General features: G+C 41.8%; 1 protein-coding gene across 1 annotated transcript in view; it reads right to left on the minus strand.

Moving 5' to 3' along the window:
• The window catches only part of ALK (ALK receptor tyrosine kinase), a 514101-nt gene that overhangs the window by 167460 nt on the left and 323350 nt on the right, over positions 1-23291 (minus strand). The gene's annotated exons all lie outside the window — the stretch shown is intronic.

Here is a 23291-nt window from a genome sequence, read left to right on the forward strand (position 1 = left end):
CAGTATGTCCTCAAGGTTAACCAGTTCAAGCTCTTTCAAAACAAGAGAGAGTAAGCTCCAAAGCTGAAGTCCCTCTATAGAGAATGCTCTGCATGTAGTGCCCTCTCTTTTATAGAGGGTGCTGCAGCTCAAACACCTTCAATGATCAAAACCGTGGCAATCTGGTCACTCTTCAAAACTTCTTGGTTTTGCCTCAACTAAATAAAGTTACTTTAAGTTCACACAACATTACCTACACTCCCCTAAAATTACTGTGGGGAATAGTTTGCAGTCTGTAAATACTGGGGTTAAGTTACTTCGCTATCTAAGCCATTTGGCTAGTTTCTAAACGGGTTTGGCTATGGTATCACTGTTTGCTACCATTGCATATAATAAAAACATCAGATGAGTTAACATTGGGTAGAAAATTTAATCTTGATTTTCCTGATCTTTCAGCGCTTGCTTTCTCAACCTTCATGTTTCATTAATGCTAGTATACGTATATCTCCCCCCCCTCCCCCGACTTATGCAATAAAGGGCTTCAAGGCTTTGCCAGTGGCTCTATATCAATCAATATAACTAATAGTGATAATACTACCGAACTACTGAACTTTAATATTTCATCCTCTATTATTTACTGTATGTTACGACCTCTGGGCTTGTGGAATTATTGCCTGCAGCTGTAAATGACATCTGAACATTTCAGTACACAATTTGTGCCTGAGTGCATGTGTAGTCATTGTTGTGACCTCTGTGAAAATGGTTACTCCAGGTTGTGGCATACACAAAAAAACAAACAAAAAAACCCAACAAGGGCAGCTCAAACCCCTTCAGAAATATCACAAAGCTGAAGTATCAGCCATCACCTCCCAAATGCAACCATGCTGCAAACAAATAGCATTTATCCTGTACGTATGTTTATGCACCTCCACCCTCCAAGAATGTGACTACCTCAACTACAACCTTTACAAGATAACTGATTTGTCCACCCCTAGCAACTTCATCTGTATAAACTAGTGTCCACTACACCTCATAATTTCTTAAGGCAGATAATCATCTCCACAAGTATTAACTAATGTAGCCCAGCAAGACTCTCATCCTTTTATTCTTGTTATGAAGATGATGATGCACCACCAGTTACGTCCCTGTGCACAATCCACTTACATTAGAAATGCCTAATGAATTGGACTCTTACTCCAGCTGAGTCATTCAATTGCACAAGACCTCCTGATTGTGGAAAAATTTGGGTGTTTCCACTGGAATTTAAAAAAGGATTCTTAAGAGCTCTTTCATGTAATAATAGCTGACTGGTAAAGTAAAGATCTTTCCACCCAAGTGTGAGTTTTGGATCAATATGCAACACTAGTTGGGGCTTTCAAAGGCTGAATACATAAAAGCACTATACACATCATTTATGGAGGTGCTCTATCACACTACTTCAAGAAAGTATAGCATACACTTTTCTCCCTTCTTACCTCCACAAAAAGGTGTGTGTCATATTGCTATGCAGTAATGATGGAATTTTTAAAAGCTTCTTAGTCAATTAGGAGCTTTTAGAGATCCACTGCACCCCTAAATTTCTTATCTCTTGTGCAGGTTGGTTGCTCTTCCTTTGGGCAGCCATCTCTAAAACCAAAACAAACCCATAGCACGATACATCTGTGATACTAACCAAGATTTTCAAATGTAACAAGTGATTTTGGGTGACCAACTTATGACACCTTAAAGGGGTTTGATTTGCAGAAAGCACTGAGCACTCACCCACTGAAAGTCTCAGGTTCATCACCCCAAAATCTAGGCATCCTGTCAGTCACTTTTGAAAATCTTGGCTACCTCCCTAATTTCAGAATGCAAAATGAACATATTCATCCAAAACAATGAAAGTGTGTGTGGGGGTGGGGGGGGTTAAAGAGCTCAAATTCTACATAGAAAAAATGGACATGGATTTTTACTCATTATTTGTACTGGCACTGAATTCATATTATTTCAGGCAATTTTACATATAGCGCCACAAATGATGTTGTGCCTGAATTGTAGCTCACTGTAATTGCATGTCCTACATTAACTTGACAGTCTTTGGGGAAAGGATATTGTGAGGATTTTTTGAAAACATTTTGTAAATATCTGTGTACATATATGCTACTTGTGTAACCCTTCTTCCCGTCAGAGTTGGCAGCAACAAGGGCCGGGTTCAGTATCTAGGGGTTCCATTCCAATAACACAATGCAAAACCAGCTCAAGCCCCCACCCAGTGAGTGACCTTGGACAATTATATACCACCCCCGCCGGGCGCCTCCAAGAGGCAATACTTCCCCTCTCACAAGCATAGAGTCTGAGAGTAGCAAAAGCCTTTTAATAACAGAGAGAAACAATGTGGCATTATGTTGGGGAAACACCACCAATAGGATTCATAACACAACCCATGAGCAAAAAACCCACCCCAAGCAAATTGGGCTATGTCCTTTCCCTTTGGTTCTTAAGTCCCAAAAGTCCAACAACCCAAAAGTCTCTGTCCCTGGTCAGTGCAGCCCCAGAGTTCGAAAGTTTATCTGCAGAGTTTTACCTCGCAACCTGGGTGGATATGGGGGGGCTAGGGGGAGGGACACCTTACGTGGTCCAAAGCCAATTGCCCCACCTCTCCATGGGGCTCCGCTCTGCTCCGCCAGCCGTCCCACAAATTGCTCTGCTCTGCCAGCCACCCCATAAGCTGCTCCAGCCATCCCGCAAACTGTTCCGCTCCACCAGCCTCTCTGCTCTGCTAGCCATCCCATGAGCTGCTCCAGCTGTCCCACGAGCTGCTCCGCAATATATCTTCAGGCCCCCCCACTACTTAACACAACACTCAGCGATTTCAGCTCTTAGTAAGTTTAGCTCTTTTGTGATTTCAGTTTGTAGTAGGGGAGCCTCAGTGCTGGTGCACCATTGGACCAAAGTGAATTCAGCTCAGCACCCTGTAATTAGACTCCTAAAGGAATCAAAATTAGCCCTGATGTTCCACAGTGAAGAGAGGAGGAGGTGCAATTAGCATGTAAGGCCCTCACCAGGGGCCCATACAAACAGTTATTAATACCTGTCCCCAGCCTCTCTCAATTCACTGAGTTTTGAAACCCATGTCCCTTGCCTAGCCAGTGCTACTTAGTTGATGGCGAGTCCCTCCATCATAACAAAATGCCAAGTACAGTTCCAATTCACATAATCAGAATAACAACAATTTATTCTTTCTGCCCCAATAACAGAGAAACTAGGGATCCCACAGCAGCCAAAGTGACCACTTGGGCAGCTATGGGCTCATGCTAGGTGGGGTGGGTGTGCCTATGCAAATGAGATCAGCCCCTGAAGGTCTTTTCCACAACTTGCCACAACTCACCACCAGATGTCAGGGTGGAGCTCATCCTGACTCTGCCTACACTTGGAAATAAGTAATGATGGTAATCACAGGTAACAACGCTTCCGTTGTAAAAGCAGTGGACTGAATTTTTAGTAAAATTTAAAGATGGGCGTATATCAGAAATTAGCGCTGAATGCTCCTGAACATCAGAGAAATTTCTGGGTGTAATGGTCCAGCAGGTAGCATACAACACTGGAAGGCAGATAACCTTGGTTCTATTCCTGACTCTGTTCCAGATTTACCGAGGTACATTGGGTGAGTCATGCCACCAATTTGGGCCTCAGTTTCCATCTGTCTGTCATATGGGAATAGTTATCTTTACCCCTCTTTTGTAAAACCATGTGTGATTTATTGATGAAAAGTGCCATACAGGCTTAAGGTTGATTATGAACCTTATGACTCAGGTCCAGATTTAGCCATCCATACTCAGGCTGAGTAGCGCCTTATTTCACAAGTAATCGGACTGAACCAACGAGGCTACTATGCAGAGTAAGGTATTATTCAGCCTAACTACAGGTAGTGGACTCTGGCCTTTAGTATCTTTTTAGTATTTTAAAGATGATAATTTTCATAAGGGTCATCTTGTCACTTCTAAGGACTGTCAGGGATAAAGGTATTAATTTAGGAACAGAACCAAAGGGCTCTGAGATACCTTATGAAATTACCTTTTTGACCTATGACCCCGGGTACGGGTATTGTGGCCCTTCTTGCTATTTTTGAAAGAAAAACAATTTCAATGGGTTTTGTTACAACTTAATAAAGCGAACTTAAAAATTAAACAAACTTCACTAAAGATAGCTATAAATTCTACTAATTCAGTGTTAAACACAATTATATCTAAGTTATAACTGAAACTCAATTAATAAATCAACAAATTGACAATATGGAATGGAGTCACCAATGGACCAGATCACTGAATGAACACAACTGAGATTTGAATTATGAAGTTAACATATCATATAGCCAATTATTGTACATACTTAAGCCTGGAAACTTAAAGAGATATGGTCTGCTTTGTAGCCCTTTAAAGCAGTACCTAGACTTCTTCAAAGTTGCCACTTTCTGAATGATTTCTACTAGGGCTGTCATATGTCTGTTTATGCTTCAACCACTATTCCAAAGGACATGTATCCATGCTGATGACGGGTTCTGCTTGATAACAATTCAAAGCAGTGCAGATCAACGCATGTTCATTTTCATCATCTGAGTCAGATGTCACCAGCAGAAGGTTGATTTTCTTTTTTGGTGGTTCAAGTTCTGTAGTTTCTGCATCGGAGTGTTAGTCTTTTAAGACTTTTAAAAGCCTGCCCCACACCCCGTCCCACTCAGATTTTGGAAGGCACTTCAGATTCTTAAAACTTGGGTTGAGTGCTGTAGCTATCTTTAGAAATCTCACATTGGTACCTTCTTTGTGCTTTGTCAAATCTGCTGTGAAAGCGTTCTTAAAACGAACATGATGGGTCATCATCTGAGACCACTATAAACATGCAATATATGGCAGAATGCAAGTAAAACACAGAGCAGGAGACACACAGTTCTCCCCCAAGGAGTTCAGGCACAAATTTAATTAACATTTTTTTTTTTTTTACGAGTGTCATCAGCATGGAAGTATGTCCTCTGGAATGGTGGCCAAAGCATGAAGTGGCATACGAATCTTTAACACATCTGGCATGTAAATACCTTGCAATGACGGCTACAAAACTGCCATGTGAACATCTGTTCTCACTTTCAGGTGATATTGTAAATAAGAAGCGTACAGCATTATTTCCCATAAATGTAAACAAACTTGTTTCTTTTAGCGATGGGCTGCACAAGAAGTAGGACTGAGTGGACTTGCAGGCTCTAAAGTTTTATATTGTTTTCTTTTTGAATGCAGTTATTTGTACATAACTCAACATTTGTAAGTTCAACTTTCATGTTAAAGAGATTGCACTACAGTACTTGCATTAAGTGAACTGAAAAGTACAATTTCTTTTATTTTTATAGTGCAAATATTTATAATAAAAATAAATATAAAGTGGGCACTGTACACTTTGTATTCTGTGTTGTAATTTAAATCAATATATTTGAAAATGTGAAAAACATCCAAAATATTTATTTAAATGGTATTCTATTATTGTTTAATCATGCGATTAATCTCAATTAATTTTTTTAATCACTTGATAGCCCTAATTTCTACAGTTATTTTTTTCCCACCTCATCTCTCTGTCTCTCTGATAGTATGTCTACACTGCAGTCAGTATGTGTCATTGCAGCACATGCAGGCACACCTGTGCTAGATTTAATCTAGCTAGTGTGGGTGCCAGGAGCGGTGAAGCTGCAGAAGCATGGGCTTCAGCACGGGCCAGCCACCTGAGGAAGCACTAGGGCCAGTGGTGAGCTGGAGCCAGTTCCCACCGGTTCGCTAGAACCGGTTGTTAAATTTAGCAGCCCTTTTAGAACTGGTTGTTCTGTGAGGGACAACCAGTTGTAAAAGGGCTTCTAAATTTAACCGGCCAAAAGGGGCGCCTTAGGCGCCGACTCCATGGGTGCTCCGGGGCTGGAGCACCCAAGGGGAAAATTTGGTGGGTGCAGAGCACCCACCGGCAGCTCCCCACCCCACCCCACCCCGCCCCACCTCCAGCCCAACTCCACTCCGCCTCCTCCCCTGAACGCGCTGCCCTACTCTGCTTCTCCGCCCCCCTCCCCCCCCCGGCTTCCTGCAAATCAGCTGTTCGTGTGGGAAGCCAGGGCGGGCTGAGAAGCAGGCGGTAGCTTCGCACTCAGGGGAGGTGAGCTGGGGCCGGGGGGCGCAAGGAGGGCCGCCTGCACCACAGCAGGTAACCCGGGGGGGGGGGCGCAGGGGAACCGCTCCCCACCCCAGCTCACCTCCGCCACCCTTGGCCTGAGTGTGAAGCCGCCCTCTGCTTCTCAGCCCTCCCAGGCTTCCCGCCAAACAGCTGATTCGTGGGAAGTGGGGGGGGTGGGGGGCGGAGAAGGAGCAGAGCAGGGCGGTGCGTTCAGGGGAGGAGGCAGAGCGGAGGTGATCTGGGGCTGGGCGCGGGGTGGGGAGCTGCCAGTGGGTGCTCTGCACCCACCAAATTTTCGCCGTGGGTGCTCCAGCCCTGGAGCACCCACCGAGTCAGCGCCTAAGGCACCACTTTTGATGTGATCAGTAGGGGGAGCGGCCACTCCCCCTGCTTCCCCCCTAGCTACGCTCCCCCGCCCCTAGGAGCCAAAGGGACCTGCTAGATGCTTCCTGGGAGCTGCCCCAGGTAAGCACTGCTGGGATTCCCCACCTTGCCCCCCGGCAGGTCCCTCTGGCTCTTAGGGGTGGGGTGGGCACCCAGTACGGTGGCCCACGAGACCCTCCTGCTCAGTTCTGGGGGCAGTCAGGGGACAGGGGAGGGGAATGGATGGGGCAGGGGTCCTGGGAGCGGGGCGTAAAGGAACACAAGGCATTGGATGGGGCAGGAGTCCCGGGGGGTGGGGAAAGGGGCAACGACCCCTCGTGGGGTGAGGAGGGAACCATTTGTTAAGATCTTGGCAGCTCATCACTGCCCAGGGCCCTTGGCAGGGCTGTACAGTCCGTGCTGAAGCCAGTGCTGCCGCAGCTTCACTCCTAGCAGTACTTGTGCTAGCTAAATTAAAACTAGCGTAGATGCGTGCCTGCACATGCACATCACACAGTGTAGACGTACCCTACGATGCAACAACCCATAATTTCTCCTGTCAGTACAGTGGTTTGTGCAAACACTCTTTTGACACCTCAGGGTTACACAAAGTGATACAGCTAGGATTTATGAGAATTAGGATAAGCACTTGCTGTTTCTTTGACATGCATATGCACATACACATGCCCTCTGTCTCACTCACACCTTAAAAAGTGATGGGGAGAGATCTTGCCAGGCAGTCTTTTCTTTAAAAAAAAAAAAAAGGGGGGGGGCAAAAATGTAGAAAGTTGCTTAGACAAAAACACTGTCTCTTTAGCTTGCTTGGTCTTCAAAGCAAGACCGCAGTTCAGGGATCAGGTGATGTCATTGCTAGCCTGGGTACCTTACATTGGCTCTTGGGTTTCCTCAAGCACTTGGGTTTCATCCTTTCTGTGGGAAGTAGGACTGCAGCCCTCGTTGGTGTTGTGGTGGCCTGGAAGGATCACACCTTCTTCTGCATGTACCTGGATTTTTAAGGTTGCAATTCCAATTTGCTTTATCCAGTGGCACCTCCCTGGAGATCTTCTGAGCAATACATGTTACCAACTTTAAGAAAAGATGTGCTCCAAAAACATAGGATCTACAGAAGATTACTTCATGGATGCGGTTTTCAGACCCCTCGTCTTGTGTGTGTGTGTGTTGGGGTGGGGGAGCAGTACAGATAGTCAAGTCCTTCTGGTCTCCCACACATTTTGAATGTCTACAATTACCTAGTGATCATTTAAGGTTACTTACACATCATCCGTACTTCTAATCCTACATTTAATGTCATTCAGCACATTTAAAAATATGTTTTATTTTGTTTTTAACTGGTAATAGAATTGGGAAACCAGAATTTTATCTAGGCTGATGGGATGAAGCAAAAGTGCTCTCTTAAGCTTGATTAGTATAAACCTTATTTGAGCTGAAGATGAGCTAAGAGTTTGCAAAACCAAATTGAAATTTATGCACTAAGCCCAACTCCCCCAAACTGAGGTGATCATTATATACTAAAGTTTAAGAATTAAACAGGAAGAATTTTCTGTCAGATATTATCACATTTCTATTTACCCATACATTACTATTAAGGAGCTAAGATTCTTTGGCCAATCTGATCATTTGATTGCTTGAACATTGGATACTGACATTTTCCAAGAGTTGTTTCATTCACTGAGTTATCCTCATCCATTTTCAGTGCCTGTTTGTAAGGGACAGCATCATTCTCAGATTCAAGGAGAAAAAGGGCATAAGGCCACTCTGGCAGCTTTTTTTAATCTCAGCTGCTGACATTGCTCTATTTCTGCATCATCCCCTGACACCTGAATTGTGCCTACTAACTCTCTCTTTTGACACATACCCCCTTTCATGTTTGTTTGCCAGCCTGCCAACCTGCTTTAGTAACTTTCCTCACTGATTCATCTTGGATCTAACTGAAACATTCCTGGCATTAGGGACTAACTTTCATCCAAACACCTCATTTATCGTTGCCCTTGATCATTTTACAAACTGACTGATTATCCCTTGTGTGTGTAATCATTTTGCTTAATTAACTTCCCATTGTTATGTACTTGCTTTCCTCTGCATTTTTAATATGGCTGGATGGAAAACAACAATTCCATTTCACTAAAATTTTTGAGGGTTCAAATATGTTTTCCAAAATCAGGCAGTGCAGGGACTTCAACCTTGTTCTCTCTCATGCCGGGTGAGAGCCCTAGCCACTGGACTACTGGCTATTCTAGTGTGTCTTTCTTTCCCTGCCACCCAAAACTCCATCTGGACCTGAGAAAATTTCATTGAAGCCAATGCATGTGTCCAAAAAAAAATTAGGTTTTGAAAAACAGACATTTTAAAAACATTGTCAAAAAATCCCGGACCAACTACTATTTAACCAATAAGCTGCTTATTCACCATTTCTCTCACTGATTAGTCCTGATCAATTTGCTTAATTAATTGCATTTAAAAAGAATTATTGCTGCCTGTGAAGGGGGACTTGCCACTGGAGTGCCTCCTTGTGGCTGAGTGTTGCTCTCCATATCTACCAGTGCCACTTTGGTTCTTTTCCTGGCCGGAAGGCTGAGTCACAGGTCACGATTTAAGTTCTCCCCTTCTAGGGCAATCCGATAACCATCATTGAACATCATTGTGTGGCTCATTAGGAAAGCGATATGACGACACATCATAAGCCATAAGCTGCTTGTAAAAAAGCAATATACGTTGACAGCAAGGCTTTTATGGAAACCAAAGCCATTGCACTCGAGGAAGCTTCTGCTAGGAATGATGTCGGCTCCTGACAAACACTTGTGCGACCTCACTGACAGAAAACTCATTCGCTCTGTGCAGTCTACTTCAGTTCTGCTCAGGTAATCAATACAGAGGGGGAGTGCACAGCACACTGGAGTGAACATTTCAGCCAGCCGCTAAATGCACCCCCAATTTCTGTGGATCCTGACATTAAGGCTGCTGCAAAGTTGACCCATTCTGCACATAATGATCCTGGAAAATTCACAGTCAACAAAATCCACAGAGATGTAAGGAAGCTTCAGGGAAATAAGGCAACAGGAATCTGTGGAAATCCTGCAGAACTGCTAAAAAATGCTGGACCAGCTATTTTTCTGTGGCTGCAGATACTGTTCAATATTATCTGAAGAACTGAGTTGATCCCATCCAACTGGCAAACAGGTATTATTTTACCTCGTTGGGAACTCAAAGGCAGTAAATAAGACTGTTGTTAACTATTAATTGCAGTATTACTCTTCTAATGGCCCTAGGGAAAGTTTTTGCTTCTGTCTTGTTGGCCTGAGCTGCTGATATCTGAAGAAGCAAGAGAAGAACACAACATACTGGCTTCACTCCTGGCCATCCAACAATTGAGCAAATCTTCACAGTGTGTCAGCTTACTGAGAAGGCACGAGATTTCAAGCATCCCTGTCACACTGCATTTGTGGACATTAAAGCCACATTTGACTTCGTTGTCAGGGAATTGCTTTGGCTGATCTTGAAACTCATAGGCCTCTCTGACAAGCTCTTTAGAATGTTTCATCTCTTATATGATGACTCCTTAAGCTGTGTTCTCTTAAATGGGGGGGGGGGCATCTTCTTCCGAATTAAATCAGGCATTCAGCAAGTATGTGTTGCCACACCAGACCTCTTCAATAGCATCAGAGTACATGCTTGATCAGACACTACTTCAAAGTATTTTAGGCATATGCCTTGATGATAAAAACCTCACTGATGTCAATTTTGCTGATGACATACCTCTAGTCGTCAAATCAATGGATGAGCTAATTGTGGCACTTAAAGCCCTGGAAAGCTCAGTGGCAAAAATGGGCCTGAAAATTTGGATAAAACCAAAAGTCTTCCCATCAGTCATTTCAAATATGTTGTTGGTTCTAGTATCTTAGTGAGAGACCATCCAGTCAAGATTGTTGGTGATTCCACCTACTTCAGCTCTGTTGTCAATAACATGGGTGGCATCAAGAAAGCATTTGAAATCCGCACTGGAAAAGTGACATCAGTAACGTTTTGTACAAACCCAACACCCTGATAAGTCAAGAAACAACATTGAGGACATAGAATGTTTCAGTGGTCAGTATTCTGACGTATGGGACTGAAACATGGCCCCTCACTGTCAAGATTGAAAAGAAGTTGGACGCCATTCAGATGAAGCATCTCTGAATGATCAAAAACATCAAATGGTACAAACTGAAGTTGAAAGAAGAGCTCTATTTTCTACATAGGTCCCACTCTCTCTCTCACTCAGTGCTCTCTAAGGTGGTACTGTAATCTGCTCTGAATGCCTATCAACTTACCAGAGAAAAATCATCTTCCACTTGGACCCAAGGAAAGCAGGATGTAAAAGACCCCTTGAAGATTTAAAACATGATGGCTGGATGGTGTCAGACACCTGTCCCTCACCAGCATAGTACACTATAATGTGCCAGATTTTGCTCAGGATAGAATATTTGTGGAGGTGCATAATATGTTTGCTGGCCTCTAAGCTGTCCAACTGACAGCATGAGAACTAACCAACCAACCAACCTAACCTAACCTTCTATGGTAATGGAGTCCAACAAACCCAAGTCCAAGACCTTGTTTCAGGTTTTCAGCCCTGATTCTGTACCCCAGGGTTCTCACTCCATTTTCTCAGGGCTCTCAGCATTTCTTGTCCCCTTCTCTAGCCTCACTCTAACTAGTCAGTGGCTGGTAGGAGAACCTAGCGCTCCCCCTCCCCGGAATTCCAGCCCAGGGATCCTGTAACCAGCAGCCAAGACTATTCCTTCTGACTAGTTGCTGCTGCTTCCCAGCTTCTTCCTACCCTGGCCTCTCTCAGGCCTTCTCCTCCACAACCTCTCTAGGTTCATCCAGGACTCTCACGGGGTCTCCCCTTGAGTCCCTCAACCAAATCTCAAACTAAATGTACAGACACAAATCCATCTTCTGCCCTCCTTAGGCTTGACTTTTCATCCCCCTATAGCTTCCTTTACATTGTTCCTTGGCTAAGCACCTCCCAGGGCTCTCTCCCTGGAAGTCCAAATCCTGCCCTTCTTTCAGGAGACATCACTAGAGTCTGCTCCACCACAGTGGCTGTTCTATGCCTTCCTTGGCTGCTTGCCAGCCTTCTCCACCCAGGTGAGGTCCCATGGCTTACTTGCCTCTGGGTTTTCTCCTCTCTTTAGTCCCATAGAGTGACTGCAGAGCTCATTACTCTCTACCTGAAGTCCTTTTCTGCTTCAGACTTCCTTTCTTTAACCTAACTACCAGTCTCATCTCTGCAGCGCTTCATCAGTTAAGCCTGACCCACTCTCCAGGTGCAGCCAGGTTACACAACTGGCCTCTCAAGTCCAAATTACACTTTTGCAGCCTGTGTGGCGTATACACCCAATCACTGCCCCATCCCAATCACCTCCTAACTTGACAACCATCAACTATCTAATCACTCTATGACCGGTTGGATCACAGAAACCCTGTTGGGAGTGCCAACTGATGCTCTGGGACTACCTCTGAGCCCGCTTTCCCTGCCATCTTGGGACTCCAGAACCTTGCCCGTTTGAGCCAGACATGTTTGCCTGCTGCAAACACAGATCCAGGTCTGAACCACATCCCCTAAAAGCTGCAGGTTTATCTGAAAACAGCTTAAGAAGTGTTCCTGTCTCCAACACTCAGATGCCCAGTTCTCAATGGGGTTCAAACCCAAATAAATTCTTTTTACCCTGTATAAAGCTTATACAGATAAACTCAAATTGTTCGCCCTCTGTAACACTAATAGAGAGGTATGCACAGCTTTCTCCCCCCTCCCCCGAGGTATTAATACATACTCTGGGTTAATTAATAAGTAAAAAGTGATTTTATTAAATACAAAAAGTAGGATTTAAGTGGTTCCAAGTAATAACAGGCAGAACAAAATGAATTCCCATGCAAAATAAAATAAAACATGAAAGTCTAAACCTAATACAGTAAGAAAGTGATTACAGACAAAATCTCACCCTCAGAGACATTCCAGTAAGTTTCTTTTACAGACTAATCTCCTTCTAGTCTGGGTCCAGCAATCATGCATACCCCTCTGGTTACTGTCCTTTGTTCCATTGTCTTTCAGGTATCCTTTTGGGGTGGAGAGGCTAACTCTTGAGCCAGCTGAAGACAAAATGGAGGGGTTTCCAGGGGCTTAAATAGACTCTCTCTTGTGAGTGGTCTCCCTCCCTCCCCCTGTGTAGAATCCCAGCTACAAGATGGAGTTTTGGAGTCACATGGGCAATCACATGTCCACGCATAACTCAGAATTTTACAGGTGGCAGCCATTGTTCACATGCTACCTTGAACATGTTCAGGTAGACTTCTTATGTGGATTGGAGTCTTCCAAGATCCATTGTCCATTAAGTGTTTCTTGACTGGGCACTTAACTTGCAAATTCCTTTCTAAAGAAGCTGACCAAGTCCCTTACTAAGGCTACTTAAAATCAAAGAAGTACACAGCCAATATTCATAACTTTGAATACAAAAATGATACATGCATAGAAATAGGATGAACATATTCAGTAGATCCTAACCTTTGTAGAGATCTGTTACATGGCATATGTAGCATAAAACATATTCCAGTTATGTCATATTTACATTCATAAGCATATTTCCATAAAGCATTATGGGGTGCAACATCACACACTCCCCCCTCTAAACCTATTACTCATGCACCAAGATTCACAATCACTCCCCATTATCTACCTCTGTGCCTCTGGTTTTATTATCCTCTTTCTCCTTCTCTATCTCACCTGTCCTCTTACTTGAGCCAGTTCCCTCTTTTCCCTTTTTCATGTTGCTGTCACCAACTGTTTATTTGATCACCATCCAACTTCCATTCTGACTTGGACTCCTAGCTCTCCCCCTTCCTGGCATCACAATCACCACCCTCTTCCTCAGTAACTTTACCTTTCTCCACTCAATGCCTACATTCAGCCCCACTGAAGCCAATGGGGGTCCATAAGAAACAGGGTACATCTGCTTGGATCAGAGTGCAGGGCCAGGTTATATATCATTTTAAAAACCAAGGCTTGCTTGAACTAATCCTTTTATCCAGCCCATTGAGCACTTTGGAGATTTGGATGAAATGAAACAGATGAAATCTATCCCTGATTTTGGTTTTGCAAAGTCTAAAATCAGGCTTCTTGTCCCATTCTCTGTTTAAAACTAGTAGACTTTTCTGAAAACGTAATGGTTAAAAAGAATAAAAGAATAAAAAAGTGAACTAGATTGTCATCTATTTGTGCAACGGAGCAGATCATATAATTCTTCTTTTGAATCTGGGGCAACATCAGCTTGAAATAAGGGCTTCATCAGCAAGGCATCTCTCCGCTTCCCCATTTCCCAAGTGAGAATGGAGAATCCTACGACCATGTTAATAAATCTGAACAGTTAAAACATCACCGGAACGAAGTGGCAGCAATTAATAGCAATAAAAATAAGTTCAATGTGGGGAAAGCAAATTACAGAGTTAATTTTCTTTCACTGAATCAACAGCTTCTCTGTTTGAGTAAGCTTTACTTAAGGGTGAAAGGTCAAGATAAAATCATATAAACTCTTACACTACTTTTTAAGAGCCAATTGTTTAACATGCTAATAAGTACTGAGCACTAACAACTGCCATCAAAACACAGTGGGAGCTGAGGGTCACTCAGTGCCTCTCAGGGAGCTTTCAGTACCTCCCAAGATCGGGAACTGTCTTCTTACGTCATTGAAACAGAATGTTTAGGGTCAGATTCTCAAGAGGAGGGAAGCCAAGGATCCAGTTGTGTTTCCCTGATCCCAAGCCAACTGACCCCAGTGCATGTCAGATGAGAAACCTTACAGCAACTTCACCATACCTGGCTTCTGCCCCCAGAATACCCCACTCTCAGCCTTCCCCGTATATGCTGTGGATAAGGAAAGCATTTGGCATAGGAGGGTTACGCCAGCATAGAGTTCCCCACATACTGTAGTGATAGGTGCCTGAACACCCATTGTTTCATGTTCTCTATGTATATAAATCTCCCCACTGTATTTTCTACTGAATGCATCTGATGAAGTGAGCTGTAGCTCATGAAAGCTTATGCTCAAATAAATTTGTTAGTCTCTAAGGTGCCACAAGTACTCCTTTTCTTTTTGCGAATACAGACTAACACGGCTACTACTCTGAAACCTGGAAAATAGATGCCTTTTATATACACATTCATAAAACTTCCCCTCTCCAGTGAGCTCAGAAACGTTTTATTTTTTTCTGGTCAATAGATAATTATATTACATAACCATCACTGCAGCCACTAGTTGATTTATAGGGCTGCAGAATCTTTACAATGGTTATTATATGAAATGATGGACCCCTAATTGAGCTATTGTGTTTCCTCTGGCAGGCCATGGAAAAATGTTTTAAGACTGAACTTACGTTTTTTATTGTTCTGGTCATTAAAATTTAACAATATGGAAACAAAAAAGAAAAAGGAAAGGACCACCGGTGTTGTGGATTTACTTTATTTAGCCTAAAGAGACTCAGAAACCACAGTGGAAACTGTTCAACAGTTGCAGCTTCCTTCCAAATGGCCACTGCATTCTCACAACTACAGAGTAGCTCTGTCCACAGCATGACATCCCTAATGGATCAAAATTCTAGAGTGCTAGAAATTATTACCGGCACAGGACATAGAATCAGAATAATCAGTACTGCTATACTTGGGAGTGAAGGTGAGCAGAGAAGAAGCTGACTGCCAATGCTTTAGAAAGCAAACAAGCAGCAAAGACTTTCCAAACACGTACTTAGGCAAATTAGATCCACAGGAGAACCAACTCAATAGAACTATAAGAATAGCTCAGCCCACTATAAGGAAAAAACAGCCAATCTGCCAAATTTCTGTTTTAAATGCAGGAGACCTCCAACTCAAACCAAAGTCCATTGAATGCCACAGAAAGACTCCCACTGACTTCACTAAGCTTTGGGTCAAGCCCTTAACTTGATAGTACCTCAGTAGTAAGGGTGAACATCTAGTTAATTCTTTGCTCTGAAAATCCCTTATTACAAAAGGGATGCCACTTTCTCACTTCAAGATTTAGGGCAACTGGATGACACTGGGCAAGGCCAATTCTTCCCATCTTCACACCCATGCAGTCCTTCTCGTTTCAGTGGAGCTGCATGGCTGTAAATATGAAGGCAGAATTTGATTTTGGATCTGTAATAATATATGGACAGAGATGCTGTTCTCAGATGCAGGATTCCCCCTTTCTTCACTCAGCAGTTTGTATAACAGGCTCACAATATGGTCTGTGCTCATTGCTCTGCTCCTTATCAATTCTCCTGTCAGATGGGCCTTGAGCAATGGATCTCCAGACCATACCAAAAGGGTGTGTCTGCTTCCACTGGAAGCAGGAATCTTCTCTCTCTGTCATATAATTAGAGTTGAGGAAATCATTCACAGCGCATAATTTGATTAATTTAGCCTCTCTCCATAAATTTTCTGCTAGCAACTTATAATACTCTCAAGTGAAATTGTTACTAGAAAACAATTCACTAGACACTTTCTATGAATAATTATTGACCCCTAGATTTGTTGCCAGCATTTTGTTGTGAGGCTTTAATATTTACAATTCACACAGTGTAAGTTCTGATCAGACACATTTGTCACATGGTATTGTTTCAGTTCCTGACTGGATAAGGGTAACTCTTACAAGCAGATTTTTCCAGTAGGCATACTCCCATTTATGAGTTAGAATTAACTTTTGAAAAAATGCTCACTGTCATTCGCTTCAATTCACTGACTCCACAAACATCCCTGCCAACATATTCATTTGCTAGAAAATTTGTAGAAAGTGAACGCAAACAGGGCATAAACGCAAGTGAAACAAACTCAGTTTTTATTTGAGTGAATATTCATGGAATATACATTGACTTAATAACTCAGATCTGTACTCAATCCTGATTGGATCCAGCCATTATAAGATTATTGTTACTCCCCTTTGTGCTAGACATCCAGCAAAATCCATTTGCCAACTACAGTTCATTCAGAAACCCAGCTGTCAGATTACTTACCAGGGGAAGCATGGATAGTCCCTTCACTGGCTGCTTGTAGTTTTTCATATTGATTTCAAAATTGTTCTCTAGGTTCTTTATTTTGCCATCCTTTTTTCCCCACAGGAATGTCATTCCCTGGGATCAAATGTTTTTTCTCCTTCCTCTCTCATCTTAAGGTTTTCTACACTGATTTTTTTAGATATATAACAACTTTCAGCTTAATTTTTAGAAAGTTTTATTTAATTTAACCTGGAGATCCCTATTTGCTAAGCGGCTGAAGATGTTAACTGAAACACTCTCTTTCCCCCACGCAACAACAAAAATATATTAATATATTTTTCCAGGTTGATTTCTAAGCATGAAAACTGGAAAGCTAAGTGTTTCCTCCTCTCAGACATGCCATGTATCTGAGGAACTACTTTTAACCGACACTGAATAGCACTAAACATTGCACATGTTTTATAAGCATTTTATCTCCTTCTATACTTAAATAAAAATAGTTAATAATGTTCAGTTTCCCTGATTAAGAAAAATGTCTTCTCATTTACTTACAATTAAGTACTTTAAATTCATTAAGTTTTTAACTTACCAAATTAATTACTTAACAAATGCAATAAAATATTAGTAGAAAATCATTAAATACCATTAATACATCAATACATTACTCAGGAAATTAACTTTTTTTTTATTACTAGAAATTGCCATTAATTACAAAATATTGCTATACCAATTACAGTACACTGTACTCAGAGAATGGACAAGTTCTTTTAGTAGAGTTAATGTCAGCTGCTACTTTTCTGCAATTGTAATAGGTAAGTAACTTTTATTTATTTGTTCATGCGTGCGTGCTTTGGAGGCATCTACTGTTCTAAATAGTAAATGTTACTTTTTTAAGATTAAGGGACTGCTTATTTTGCTCTACACACTACCACAATCTGCTTCATATTTAATACAGGATATGGCAGCCATTCATTATTATGGAGAATGCTACCAGTTTCAGGACCTGATCCAAAAGCCACTGAAGCAATGGGCATTGTCTTTCCATTGATGTCTATGGGCTTTAGATCAGAACCTGACGCCCTGATTCAGGAAAGCATCCATAATCAGGAATAGTACTTAACCACGTGCTTAAATCTCACTATAGTCAATGAGCCTTAAACATGCTTCAGAGCTCTTCATGAATCGAAGTCAATGGGACTGAAGTGATACACGAGAGAAGTGGTGGTGGTAGTAATAAATACAGGTTAGAACAACAAGATGACATAGTGACATAGATTTGTTATGTGCACCTCTGGATGGTATGACATAGCAAACTTAAAAAGCCCCCAGACTGTTAGCTTTATCCTCTCCCTTGTTATTGTGACTTGAACAAGGCCAGTTAAGTATCTGCATTCTGAGGCTTGAAGGACCTCAAATGCAGTTAAGTGAAAATGCTTGTGGTTTTCTAATGCGTTCTAGGACTGGAGGAGAAGGAGGGTAGGGAGATCCAGAGCACAGTGAAGACATAGTACTAACACAATATGATCCCATGGGACATAATTAAACTTGAGTTAAACATAGGGTGACCAGATGTTGCGTTTTTAAAGGGACAGTCCCAGTTTTGGGGACTTTTTCTTACATAGGCACCTATTACTCCCCACCCCCGTCCCGTTTTTTCACAGTTGCTATCTGGTAACCCTAGTTAAACAGGAGTTTTAATTGATCAGTTTATAAAACTGGGGTTGTACTCTAATAACCTACTATTGCATTGTTTGCCTCTCCCCTTCAATGGTAAAAATGTTGTTCTCTGTTCTGCTAGTGCAAAGCTGGAGTAACTCTTTTGGCTTGCGCCATCTTTTCACCAGTGGAACACAGATCAGAATTTGGTCTGTGTTTCTCTTTTCTTCAATTCTTTTTCTGCCCTTTATCATCTTATTTATTTTCAGCTCTCCATACCAAAAGTATCCCTAGGACAAGAGGTAGACAAGCTATTTTTAAAAGTACTTCCCATGTCATCAATTTGCAGAGACGGGACTGAGCCAGACAGGTCTATCCAAAACCTCTTCAAAGTTCAGAGATCCAGCTTCAATTCTGAAGATTTGGCTCTCAAATGGGAAGGGATATTTTCCAATTCAGGTGCAACCAAAATCTCAGTTCTAGTGACGTTTTTGTCCAAGACTGGAGAAATTACTATTTATATTATCAGAGCACCTAGGAGTCCTAGTCATAGACCAGGACCCCATTGCGTTAGTCTCGTGAGTTCAGATTTGACATTCAAAATGACAGAAACTTCTCAGGAGAAGCATCTCTCTCAAAATATCACTTATTTTGGGGATCAAATTGTTGAGAGATCTCTCTACCATTAAACCCAAACCCCTACCTTGAGTCAAACCTCACCTTAAGTCTAATTCAGATCCAGATCTTTATCTTCCTCAGTACTGTTTCTTAAAAATGGTTTTTGTTTCTTTATGTTTAAATATATGCAATTCAAAAAAAATTTATTCTTTAGGGAAAAAGAGACTCATTTAAGTCATTGGACAATTGCTTGTTAATAGTTCTTCTCAGAATGTTATTTTCCAAACACTTCTATATATAAAGCACACTACACTGGTCATTGTGGCATCTAAGCACCTAAGCTGCTGATAGGATCCAAACAGCTGCAGAAAGATTATATTTAGGTTCATCCTTTCTTATTGCTTTTCCCGTTTCCCCCTTGCCCCAAGGTCATCACCCTCTACTGTTCATTGCTGTCTTCTCTCTAGTAAGAGGATATGGTAGCAAATGTTAAGCTGCCTATGAAAGACTTAATTACAAGCAAATGAAAAAGAAAAAGTGGTCTTATTCCTTGTGGATTGTATACAGTACACAGTGTATGTTTAATGAGTAGGGTTATAGTCAGCCATTCAAAATCCACGCATATAATTGCAGATTCATTCCCCTTCTGGCTCACAATATATATTGATAGCCCCAATGGTAGAAATCAATCACCTTAAGAAAGGTATCAATCCCCCTTCAAAGCAATTGAAAATGTTTCCTTTGGGTAATACTGTATGTCCACTGCCACTGATATTAATAATTCAGAGAGCCACAATGCCTTCTGTTGCCTGATTAGGGCTAAGCTAAGGCTACTTTTCAGTTGTTGCATGGACTGTTAGCTCCAGGAAAGGACAGCTTGTGAAAATATAATCTGAATCAGTACCAGCAGGTTATCATAGAATCATAGACAGATAGGGCTAGAAGGGACTTTGAGAGGTCATCAAGTCCAGCCCCCAATGCTGAGGCAAGACCAAGTAAACCTCCTAGACCATCCCTGACAGGTGTTTGTCTAACCCAGTGGTTCTCAACCTATTTACAATTGTGGGCAGCAACATGTTATGTGGGCTGTTCAAAAACCCAGTGATGGGGATTCCACAACCTCTCTTGGAAGCCTATTCCAGTGCTCAACTATCTTTATAATTAGAAAGTTTTCCCTAGTAGCTAACCTAAATCTCCCTTGCTGCAGATTAAGCCCATTACTTCTTGTCCTACTGTCAGTAGACATGAAGAACAGTTGATCACTGTCCTCTGTTTAACAGCCCTTACTATATTTGAAGACTTATCAGGTCCACCCTCAGACTTCTTTTCTCACAACTAAATATGCCCTTCCTCATAGGACAGGTTTTGTAAACCTTTTATCATTTTTGTTGCTCTCCTGTAGAATCTCTCCAGTTCATCTACATCTTTCCAAAAGGATGGTGCCCAGAACTGGACACAGTATTATGGCTGAGGCCTCACCAATGCTGAGTACAGTGGAACAATTACCTCCCATGTCTTGCATACGTCACTCCCGTTAATATACCTGTGACATTCTACATTACTATGGTCACCACTTTTACAAAATTATGATAAACCTTGTACAAAATATGCCTTCTGAGGTATCAATTGAGCATCATTTTCCTGTTAAAACGTGTGTGTCAAGATTGTATATGGTGATATTAGATTTTGCTATATGTTTGTAACTGGAGCAGGTTGTAATTCTGGGGAACACCCACAGTCTAGCTCTTCAGAGACAACAAAGGGGTGGCCAACACCCAGCCAGGTGCTAAGAGACCACTGACTGCTTAACTTGTCATTCATCAGGAGGGGAGTTGTAAACAAGAAATGTACAGTTCACCTGAAGAACAGCCAGCAGGTCACGTATGCTATGGAACTGCCTGACCACATAACCCAGCAAGGACTTTTCCAGTAAAAAGCGTCAGGATATAAAAAGGGGGAACAAAGGCCTCTGGCCACCGCTCTCTCTCCCCCCCGCCATCTCTAATGCAACAAGAATGCGTGAAAGACTTTGAACTGGGGAGATTGGTTCTAGGCAGGGAAGCGAATCCAGCCTGTGTACTAATAACCAAGAATTGCTTGCAACATTCAAAGTGGTGAAAAAAGCTGTTCACTTAAAATTTTTCTTAGCTTGGTAAAGGTTTAGGAATAAGACTATTTCTTTTATAACCAGTTCTGACCTTTTATGGCTGTATCACTTATCCTCACTTAAAATCTAGCTAGCTTGCTTCAGTTAATAAACTTGCTTTATTCTTTCATCTAAACCAGTGTGTTTTGATTGAAGTGATTGGGGGAACCTCTGCTCAGTTTAAAAAGGGCTGGTGCATATTCATTTTCTTTGATAAAGTGACAGACTTATGAGCTTACACTGTCCAAGGGGGTCTTGAGCAGTGTAAGCAGCACATTTCTGGCATGCAAGGCTGGGGCTGAGGGATATGCATGCGTTGCCATGTATCTGTTCATGATTGGTTGAGAAAGCATTCATGTAACTTTGGGTGTGCCTTTACATGCTGATGGCTGTATGGGAGCAAAGCCTGGAGAGGCTGCTTTTCACTAGCAAAGCAGTGTGAGAGACACCTTAGTCTGGAGAATTAAGAGGGCACCACTGTTCAAAAGTCCAGTTTGTATCCTGGGGAGGTCACAATACCCCAGAATGATATTAGCATTTTTTGTAGCTGCATCACATTGTTGACTGATATTCAATTTGTGATCCATTATAATCCCCAGATCCTTTTCTGCAGTACTACTGCCTAGCCAGTTATACCCAATTTTGTAATTTTGCATTTGATTTTTCCTTCTTAAATGTAATACTTTGCACTTGTCTTTGTTGAATTTCATCTTGTTTATTTCAGACCAAGCTCATTTTGAATTCTAAACATGACCTCCAAAGTGCTTTCAACCCCTCCCAGCTTGGCATCATTCATAAATTTTAGAAGTATATTCTCCTCTCTATTATTGAAGTCATTAATAAACACATTGAACAATATCAGACCCAGGACTGATCCTTGCAGGACTTCACTAGATGCATGCTCCCAGTTTGACAGTGAACTACTGATAATGACTCTTGGAGCACAGATTTCAGAGTAGCAGCCGTGTTAGTCTGTATTCGCAAAAAGAAAAGGAGTATTTGTGGTACCTTAGAGACTAATAAATTTATTTGAGCATAAGCTTTTGTGAGCTACAGCTCACGCACAAAAGCTTATGCTCAAATAAATTTGTTAGTCTCTAAGGTGCCACAAGTACTCCTTTTCTTCTTGGAGCACAGTCTTTCAACCAGTTTTGCACCAATCTTACAATAATTTAATCTAAACCATATTTCTCTAGTTTGCTTATGGGAATGTCAGGGGGGACTGTGTCTAAAGCATTATTAAAATCAAGATATATCACATTTACAGCTTCCCCCATCCACTAGGCTAGTAAACCTGTCAAAGGGGGAAATTAGGTTGGTTTGGCATGATTTATACTTGACAAATCCATGTTGGCTATTACTAACAACCCTATTATCCTCTTGCTGCTTACAAACAGATTATTTAATAATTTGTTCCAGTATCTTTCCAGGTATTGAAGTTAGACAGCTGGTCACCATTATTTCCCTTTTTTAAAGATAGGTACTACGTTTGCCCTTCTCCAGTCTCACCCGTTGTCAAGGAGTTCTCAAAAGATGACCACTAATGGGTCCAAGATTGCTTTAGCTAGCTCCTAAAGTACCCTAGGATGAATTTCATCAAGCCCTACCTACTTCAATACATCTACCATATCTAAATATTCTTTAACTTGTTCTTTCCCTATTTTGGCTTGTGTTTCTCTCCCCTTGTTGTTAATATTAATTGTGTTAAGGACATCGCCACAGTTACTTTCGTGTCATGAAATCATGGGGTAGCTTTTCTTGTTGAAACTAATTATTGAAGCACCTAGGTGTTTGAATGAGCATCAGCCCCCTCTTATTTTTTCTTCGGTGCCTAAAAACACATTCTTTTTAACCTTGACACTGCTGATCACAGTCCTCTACTTGAAGCAGCTGTGCTGCAGTTCTCCTTTATCTTCATTGGGATATCGAGTCTGTACAGTACTACACATTCAGCAGCACAGCAGGACCATTCCACCCGGATGTACCTTGCATGTTCAGCACCACGGGTTCGCTCTGCCTGGAACTGATAGCAATTTACTATGTATTTGTACAGTGCTAACACAACAAGGCTCTAATTATAACTGCGCTTTTGGGCATGGCCATACAAATAATAACCAAAATTATGTACAGTCTTAAATAGATTTCTCTGTCCTGGAGAGTTTGAAAAAGGAAGATGTTTAAATCAACTTTCACCAATTTTCCTAATACTTATTTTCTAGACATATTTTAATAAAATCCACAAAAACCAATAGGCTAAGTACTACCATTAATAATACTCTTCATTTACATAGAATGCCTGAGGATTCCA

Source organism: Chelonia mydas, chromosome 3, assembly GCF_015237465.2.
Source record: "Chelonia mydas isolate rCheMyd1 chromosome 3, rCheMyd1.pri.v2, whole genome shotgun sequence".
NCBI classification, from domain to species: Eukaryota; Metazoa; Chordata; order Testudines; family Cheloniidae; genus Chelonia; species Chelonia mydas.